We start from the raw sequence: 10,219 nt of genomic DNA on the forward strand, positions 1-10,219 counted from the left end.
TCCTGTGTGAGGCAGGGTCGTACTCTGCGGATGTTGTAGAGCATGAACCTACAGGAACGGGCCACCGCCTTGATGTTAGTTGAGAACGACAGGGTGTTGTCCAGGATCACGCCAAGGTTCTTAGCGCTCTGGGAGGAGGACACAATGGAGTTGTCAACCGTGATGGCGAGATCATGGAACGGGCAGTCCTTCCCGGGAGGAAGAGCAGCTCCGTCTTGCCGAGGTTCAGCTTGAGGTGGTGATCCGTCATCCACACTGATATGTCTGCCAGACATGCAGAGATGCGATTCACCACCTGGTCATCAGAAGGGGGAAAGGAGAAGATTAATTGTGTGTCGTCTGCATAGCAATGATAGGAGTGACCATGTGAGGTTATGACAGAGCCAAGTGACTTGGTGTATAGCGAGAATAGGAGAGGGCCTAGAACAGAGCCCTGGGGGACACCAGTGGTGAGAGCGCGTGGTGAGGAGACAGATTCTCGCCACGCCACCTGGTAGGAGCAACCTGTGAGGTAGGACGCAATCCAAGCGTGGGCCGCGCCGGAGATGCCCAACTCGGAGAGGGTGGAGAGGAGGATCTGATGGTTCACAGTATCGAAGGCAGCCGATAGGTCTAGAAGGATGAGAGCAGAGGAGAGAGAGTTAGCTTTAGCGGTGCGGAGCGCCTCCGTGATACAGAGAAGAGCAGTCTCAGTTGAATGACTAGTCTTTAAACCTGACTGATTTGGATCAAGAAGGTCATTCAGAGAGAGATAGCGGGAGAGCTGGCCAAGGACGGCACGTTCAAGAGTTTTGGAGAGAAAAGAAAGAAGGGATACTGGTCTGTAGTTGTTGACATCGGAGGGATTGAGTGTAGGTTTTTTCAGAAGGGGTGCAACTCTCGCTCTCTTGAGGACGGAAGGGACGTAGCCAGCGGTCAGGGATGAGTTGATGAGCGAGGTGAGGTAAGGGAGAAGGTCTCCGGAAATGGTCTGGAGAAGAGAGGAGGGGATAGGGTCAAGCGGGCAGGTTGTTGGGCGGCCGGCCGTCACAAGACGTGAGATTTCATCTGGAAAGAGAGGGGAGAAAGAGGTCAGAGCATAGGGTAGGGCAGTGTGAGCAGAACCAGCGGTGCCGTTTGACTTAGCAAACGAGGATCGGATGTCGTCGACCTTCTTTTCAAAATGGTTGACGAAGTCATCTGCAGAGAGGAGGAGGGGGAGGGGAGGAGGATTCAGGAGGGAGGAGAAGGTGGCAAAGAGCTTCCTAGGGTTAGAGGCAGATGCTTGGAATTTAGAGTGGTAGAAAATGGCTTTAGCAGCAGAGACAGAGGAGGAAAATGTAGAGAGGAGGGAGTGAAAGGATGCCAGGTCCGCAGGGAGGCGAGTTTTCCTCCATTTCCGCTCGGCTGCCCGGAGCCCTGTTCTGTGAGCTCGCAATGAGTCGTCGAGCCACGGGGCGGGAGGGGAGGACCGAGCCGGCCTGGAGGATAGGGGACATAGAGAGTCAAAGGCTGCAGAAAGGGAGGAGAGGAGGGTTGAGGAGGAAGAATCAGGAGATAGGTTGGAGAAGGTATGAGCAGAGGGAAGAGATGATAGGATGGAAGAGGAGAGAGTAGCGGGGGAGAGAGAGCGAAGGTTGGGACGGCGCAATTACCATCCGAGTAGGGGCAGTGTGGGAGGTGTTAGATGAGAGCGAGAGGGAAAAGGATACAAGGTAGTGGTCGGAGACTTGGAGGGGAGTTGCAATGAGGTTAGTGGAAGAACAGCATCTAGTAAAGATGAGGTCGAGCGTATTGCCTGCCTTGTGAGTAGGGGGAAGGTGAGAGGGTGAGGTCAAAAGAGGAGAGGAGTGGAAAGAAGGAGGCAGAGAGGAATGAGTCAAAGGTAGACGTGGGGAGGTTAAAGTCGCCCAGCACTGTGAGAGGTGAGCCGTCCTCAGGAAAGGAGCTTATCAAGGTATCAAGCTCATTGATGAACTCTCCGAGGGAACCTGGAGGGCGATAAATGATAAGGATGTTAAGCTTGAAAGGGCTGGTAACTGTGACAGCATGGAATTCAAAGGAGGCGATAGACAGATGGGTGAGGGAGAAAGAGAGAATGACCACTTGGGAGAGATGAGGATCCCGGTGCCACCACCCCGCTGACCAGAAGCTCTCGGGGTGTGCGAGAACACGTGGGCGGACGAAGAGAGAGCAGTAGGAGTAGCAGTGTTGTCTGTGGTGATCCATGTTTCCGTCAGTGCCAAGAAGTCGAGGGACTGGAGGGAGGCATAGGCTGAGATGAACTCTGCCTTGTTGGCCGCAGATCGGCAGTTCCAGAGGCTACCGGAGACCTGGAACTCCACGTGGGTCGTGCGCGCTGGGACCACCAGATTAGGTGGCCGCGGCCACGCGGTGTGGAGCGTTTGTATGGTCTGTGCAGAGAGGAGAGAACAGGGATAGACAGACACATAGTTGACAGGCTACAGAAGAGGCTACGCTAATGCAAAGGAGATTGGAATGACAAGTGGACTACACGTCTCGAATGTTCAGAAAGTTAAGCTTACATAGCAAGAATCTTATTGACTAAAATGATTAAAATGATACAGTACTGCTGAAGTAGGCTAGCTGGCAGTAGCTGCGTTGTTGACACTACACTATATAATGCACTAACTTGGTACCCTATTCCCCATACTATATAATGCACTAACTTGGCACCCTATTCCCCATACTATATAATGCACTAACTTGGTACCCTATTCCCCATACTATATAATGCACTAAACTTGGCACCCTATTCCCCATACTATATAATGCACTAAACTTGGCACCCTATTCCCCATACTATATAATGCACTAACTTGGTACCCTATTCCCCATACTATATAATGCACTAACTTGGTACCCTATTCCCCATACTATATAATGCACTAACTTGGTACCCTGTTATTTTATATAAATGGAGCTCTGTAGATACAGGTACAGGAAATAAGGCTCATGTCACCTTTCACTACTTCACAGGAGAGCCATTTGAACTTTTTTTTTTACATCAAAATGCAATTTGTCTGAAATGCCTTCTGGAACATGTGAACTTTCATGTCCCTTGATAACAAACGTGTGTGCCATCTGTAAATACGAATACAATTGTTAAATTATGAGCCTAGTTGGTTTAGCAATGGACAAAGTCAGGAACCTTCCCGCTAGCCACGATTGGCTGGAGATAATGAGTGGGCTGGACATGCCAAGAGATGAGTTCGGATTGGTCTGCCATGTCGCATGCTTCTGTCTATAACATGAGCTGGTCAGTATTTCCTTTTCTAATGCAGTGTTTTTGTAATAAGTGTTGGTCTCCTCTCTCTGGAGAACCGAGTTTTGAAATCAGCGGAGGCCCGAGGTAATCAGAGTATGACAGCTAAGGATATGGAGAAAACTCTGGCCTTTGATTGCAAATATGCATAGGGAGTCAAAAAAGAGAAGACACGGAAGGTTGTATAAAACATTTGTATCTCAGAGCTAGTTATAGCCTAATGTTAGCTAACTAGCAACTAGCTAACTAGCATTGAACCTGGTTGGTTAGCTACCTGCAGATTCATGCTGGGTAGTAACATTATGAGTTAGGATTATGGTTCATTGTTTAGCTAGCTAGCCACATGTCTTTTCAATACAAATGTTCATTGCGAGTCAACTGTTGCTGGTAAATTCGCTCTGGCTAGCAACTCCGATTTCAGACCACTCTCGTCTGAGTGTGCCAGAGCGCAGAATAACTGATGAAATTACGAATGCTCAACACCTGTCGAATATGACAATGTAAGATAACATCTGCAAAAAAAAAAAGCTTCATTTAATTGTTGCCAGCAACACAGTTACAGTCACCTGGATTACATAAAAACATCCATCAACAGTCGTCGCTCGGGATCTGGAAGTAGCTAGCAAGCTAGCCAACATTAGCCAGGGAACATGACTGCTGTCAAATTCTTATTTTCAACGACGGCCTAGGAACAGTGGGTTAACTGCCTTGTTCAGGGGCAGAACGACAGATTTGTACCTTGTCCACTCAGGTATTTGAACTTGCAACCTTCTGGTTACTCGTCCAATGCTCTAACCACTAGGCTACCCCGCCACCCCATTGTTAAGTCAGAATGCTTAGATCAACCCTACCCCTCGGCCAGAGCATCGAGAGTGTGCTCTAAATTTAAGTACGGACAATCTGACAAACGACCAGGGTACATTCTGGCATTCCAGATTGAATTTGCGAACACACACCGTAGTATAAACCAGCCTTTAGTCTTGAAATATTTGGTTGCTTTGTACATGGCCTCACATGTGAATCCTTAAAGAGATGGACGGGGCTTAAGAGGGTGTGAATAATTATGAATGGGTGTAGACAAAGAAGAACTTTCCAGTAGGTTTGCAATTTTCTCAACAGTGAGGTTACAAGTTTATCAACTTTCAAAGCAGAATTACTTTCCCATTGTTCCTCAAATACAGTGTATGATATACCATTTTGTAGCTCTGAGTCTCCACTTTCATCCAATATATAAAAAAATAAAAATAAACACAATTTCAAATGTTGCTACATTAGATCGAAATCGAGCCGGTTGGTCACATTTGATATAATTGGAGCTCTCTAGATACAGAGGCAGTTGTACCTGATGCTATTTTATATAAATGGAGCTCTGTAGATACGGAAGTAATTGAACCCGATGTTCATCCTTGGTTGTAAACTCCTCAGGGATCTGTTAGCAGAATAAAACTGAGAAGCAGCATGAGATTGGATCATTTATATTGTATTATTCCCTAACATCTCCCAGGCACCAAAGTATCTTAAAATTGTTATCTTGTAGCAAGCTGGGAAGGAACCCTTCAGCCCGTTTGTTTCGACAAATGTTTAACTTAATGGCCACCGCAGGGGAGCTGATAGAATAAACTGAATCAAGTTGTATTACATTCATAATTATCAGGCCTTCGCAGAGGCCCTCTGGAGTTAGCCAGAGAGAGAGATGTACTGGGAGGCAGTGGGGAGGGAGATAGTGAGAAAAAAAAGAGAGATACAGAGAGAGAGACCGAGAGAGAGAGACAGAGAGAGAGAAGGAATGTGAGTTGGAGTAGTGTACGGTAACTATGCAGATCATTTGCATGAATGGTGATATGCCAGTAGAGGCCTATTGGCTGAAGAGCGCTGCAGTTTATTTTTTGTGTATCAATTCTACTGTATGTTTATTAGTCAAGGCATTCACTCATAAAGCCCCAAATACATTGTGGCTATCAGAACCATACTGTGAGTACTGTGCAAGACTGAATTGTGCAATTTGAGATAAAAGCATGAAACTTCATAGACTGTTTACATGCATTTATCTACATTCTATAGATATTTCCAGGACTAGCAGTGGTACGTATCGGACCTATTTGAAATATAGACAGCTTTGCTCTGCTTAGTAGTATGAAAAGGGCATTTTCTTCATACATTCGGAATGAGTTTGTTAGTTTTTTTGTGGGGTGTAACCTTCTACATCTACAGTATGTGTGTTGTATTAACCCTTGTGTGTTGCTCATGTTTTATTTATTCACCCAATTGTTTGAGTCAGATGGACTTTTTTTCAAACAATACAGCCATAACAATGTATGTACAAATGCTTAATACATAGATGTTGACTTATATCAATTACAAGCAATATAGACAGCATACATGGTTAATATTTGCCATTTACCTCTGCTAGATCACATTTATCAACAAAAACACTATTAGTTCAAACAAAACAAAAAATTTGATTTTTGTAAACAAAAATATATTATAATCAAGACATGCGGACAACTATTAATGAAACAAATATTAATAAATCACCACTACTGATGTTCAATCAATCAATCAATCAAATTTTATTTATATAGCCCTTCGTACATCAGCTGATATCTCAAAGTGCAGTATAGAAACCCAGCCTAAAACCCCAAAAAGCAAGCAATGCAGGTGTAGAAGCACGGTGGCTTCTATTTAGCACTAACTGAAGTTTATTTAGTGCTTTATCCGGGTAGCCGGAAAGTAGAGCATTGCAGTAGTCTAACCTAGAAGTGACAAAAGCATGGATTCATTTTTCTGCATTATTTTTGGACAGAAAGTTTCTGATTTTTGCAATATTACGTAGATGGAAAAAAGCTGTCCTCGAAATGGTCTTGATATGTTCTTCAAAAGAGAGATCAGGGTCCAGAGTAACGTCGAGGTCCTTCACAGTTTTATTTGAGACGACTGTACAACCATTAAGATTAATTGTCAGATTCAACAGAAGATCTCTTTGTTTCTTGGGACCTAGAACAAGCATCTCTGTTTTGTCCGAGTTTAATAGTAGAAAGTTTGCAGCCATCTACTTCCTTATGTCTGAAACACATGCTTCTAGCGAGGGCAATTTTGGGGCTTCACCATGTTTCATTGAAATGTACAGCTGTGTGTCATCCGCATAGCAGTGAAAGTTAACATTATGTTTTCGAATAACATCCCCAAGAGGTAAAATGTATAGTGAAAACAATAGTGGTCCTAAAACAGAACCTTGAGGAACACCGAAATTTACAGTTGATTTGTCAGAGGACAAACCATTCACAGAGACAAACTGATATCTTTCCGACAGATAAGATCTAAACCAGGCCAGAACATGTCCGTGTAGACCAATTTGGGTTTCCAATCTCTCCAAAAGAATGTGGTGATCGATGGTATCAAATGCAGCACTAAGGTCTAGGAGCACGAGGCCAGATGCAGAGCCTCGGTCCGATGCCATTAAAATGTCATTTACCACCTTCAAAAGTGCCGTCTCAGTGCTATGATGGGGTCTAAAACCAGACTGAAGCATTTAGTATACATTGTTTGTCTTCAGGAAGGCAGTGAGTTGCTGCGCAACAGCCTTTTCTAACATTTTTGTACACTCGATCCCTCCGATGTCAACAACTACAGACCAGTATCCCTTCTCTCTTTTCTCTCCAAAACTCTTGAGCGTGCCGTCCTTGGCCAGCTCTACCGCTATCTCTCTCAGAATGACCTTCTTGATCCAAATCAGTCAGGTTTCAAGACTAGTCATTCAACTGAGACTGCTCTTCTCTGCATCACGGAGGCGCTCCGCACCGCTAAAGCTAACTCTCTCTCCTCTGCTCTCATCCTTCTAGACCTATCGGCTGCCTTCGATACTGTGAACCATCAGATCCTCCTCTCCACCCTCTCCGAGTTGGGCATCTCCGGCGCGGCCCACGCTTGGATTGCGTCCTACCTGACAGGTCGCTCCTACCAGGTGGCGTGGCGAGAATCTGTCTCCTCACCACGCGCTCTCACCACTGGTGTCCCCCAGGGCTCTGTTCTAGGCCCTCTCTTATTCTCGCTATACACCAAGTCACTTGGCTCTGTCATAACCTCACATGGTCTCTCCTATCATTGCTATGCAGACGACACACAATTAATCTTCTCCTTTCCCCCTTCTGATGACCAGGTAGCGAATCGCATCTCTGCATGTCTGGCAGACATATCAGTGTGGATGACGGATCACCACCTCAAGCTGAACCTCAGCAAGACGGAGCTCCTCTTCCTCCCGGGGAAGGACTGCCCGTTCCATGATCTCGCCATCACGGTTGACAACTCCATTGTGTCCTCCTCCCAGAGCGCTAAGAACCTTGGCGTGATCCTGGACAACACCCTGTCGTTCTCAACTAACATCAAGGCGGTGTCCCGTTCCTGTAGGTTCATGCTCTACAACATCCGCAGAGTACGACCCTGCCTCACACAGGAAGCGGCGCAGGTCCTAATCCAGGCACTTGTCATCTCCCGTCTTGATTACTGCAACTCGCTGTTGGCTGGGCTCCCTGCCTGTGCCATTAAACCCCTACAACTCATCCAGAACGCCGCAGCCCGTCTGGTGTTCAACCTTCCCAAGTTCTCTCACGTCACCCCGCTCCTCCGCTCTCCACTGGCTTCCAGTTGAAGCTCGCATCCGCTACAAGACCATGGTGCTTGCCTACGGAGCTGTGAGGGGAACGGCACCTCAGTACCTCCAGGCTCTGATCAGGCCCTACACCCAAACAAGGGCACTGCGTTCATCCACCTCTGGCCTGCTCGCCTCCCTACCACTGAGGAAGTACAGTTCCCGCTCAGCCCAGTCAAAACTGTTCGCTGCTCTGGCCCCCCAATGGTGGAACAAACTCCCTCACGACGCCAGGACAGCGGAGTCAATCACCACCTTCCGGAGACACCTGAAACCCCACCTCTTCAAGGAATACCTAGGATAGGGTAAGTAATCCTTCTCACCCCCCCTAAAAAGATTTAGATGCACTATTGTAAAGTGGCTGTTCCACTGGATGTCATAAGGTGTATGCACCAATTTGTAAGTCGCTCTGGATAAGAGCGTCTGCTAAATGACTTAAATGTAATGTAATGTAATGTAATGGAGAAGCTCCAGGTGGTATCTGACGCTACTGAGCCAGATGTCTGTTTGTCAGGGGAGAAGCTACAGGTGGTATCTGATGCCACTGAGCCAGATGTCTATGTGTCAGGGGAGAAGCTCCAGCTGGTATATGATGCTACTGAGCCAGATGTCTGTGTGTCAGGGGAGAAGCTCCAGGTGATATCTGATGCTACTGAGCCAGATGTCTATGTGTCAGGGGAGAAGCTACAGGTGGTATCTGATGCCACTGAGCCAGATGTCTGTGTGTCAGGGGAGAAGCTCCAGGTGGTATCTGATGCTACTGAGTCAGATGTCTGTTTGTCAGGGGAGAAGCTACAGGTGGTATCTGATGCCACTGAGCCAGATGTCTTTGTGTCAGGGAGAAGCTCCTGGCTACACTAGTGACCATATCCCCCGTGCATCCCGCAAAGGCGGAGGTGTTGCTAACATTTACGATAGCAAATTTCAATTTACAAAAAAAAAAATTAAGTTTTCGTCTTTTGAGCTTCTAGTCATGAAATCTATGCAGACGACTCAATCACTTTTTATAGCTACTGTTTACAGGCCTCCTGGGCCATATACAGCGTTTCTCACTGAGTTCCCTGAATTCCTATCGGACCTTGTAGTCATAGCAGATAATATTCTAATCTTTGGTGACTTTAATATTCACATGGAAAAGTCCACAGACCCACTCCAAAAGGCTTTCGGAGCCATCATCGACTCAGTGGGTTTTGTCCAACATGTCTCTGGACCCACTCACTGTCACAGTCATACGCTGGACCTAGTTTTGTCCCATGGAATAAATGTTGTCGATCTTAATGTTTTTCCTCATAATCCTGGACTATCGGACCACCATTTTATTATGTTTGCAATTGCAACAAACAATCTGCTCAGACCCCAACCAAGGACCAACACAAAGATTCCTTGATGCCCTTCCAGACTCCCTCTGCCTACCCAAGGACGCCAGAGGACAAAAATCAGTTAACCACCTAACTGAGGATCTCGATTTAACCTTGCGCAATACCCTAGATGCAGTTGCACCCCTAAAAACTAAAAACATTTCTCATAAGAAACTAGCTCCCTGGTACACAGAAAATACCCGAGCTCTGAAGCAGGCTTCCAGAAAATTGGAACGGAAATAGCGCCACACCAAACTGGAAGTCTTCCGACTAGCTTGGAAAGACGGTACCGTGCAGTACCGAAGAGCCCTTACTGCTGCTCGATCATCCTATTTTTCTAACTTAATTGAGGAAAATAAGAACAATCCGAAATTCCTATTTGATACTGTCGCAAAGCTAACTAAAAAGCAGCATTCCCCAAGAGAGGATGACTTTCACTTTAGCAGTGATAAATTCATGAACTTCTTTGAGGAAAAGATTATGATTATTAGAAAGCAAATTACAGACTCCTCTTTAAACCTGCGTATTCCTCCAAACCTCAGTTGTCCTGAGTCTGCACAACTCTGCCTGGACCTAGGATCAAGAGAGACGCTCAAGTGTTTTAGTACTATATCTCTTGACACAATGATGAAAATAATCATGGCCGTGACGCAGAAAACGGAGCGATTTGTCCTAAACAAATAATCTTTCAAGAAAAACTGAACATTTGCTATCTGAGAGTCTCCTCATTGAAAACATCCGAAGTTCTTCAAAGGTAAATGATTTTATTTGAATGCTTTTCTGTTTTTTTGTGAAAATGTTGCCTGCTGAATGCTAATGCTAAATGCTACGCGAGCTATCAATAGCTATCAATACTGTTACACAAATGCTTGTTTTGCTATGGTTGAGAAGCATATTTTTGAAAATCTGAGATGACAGTGTTGTTAACAAAAGGCTAAGCTTGAGAGGGAG

Source organism: Oncorhynchus keta, chromosome 30 (assembly GCF_023373465.1).
Source record: "Oncorhynchus keta strain PuntledgeMale-10-30-2019 chromosome 30, Oket_V2, whole genome shotgun sequence".
Taxonomy (NCBI): domain Eukaryota; kingdom Metazoa; phylum Chordata; class Actinopteri; order Salmoniformes; family Salmonidae; genus Oncorhynchus; species Oncorhynchus keta.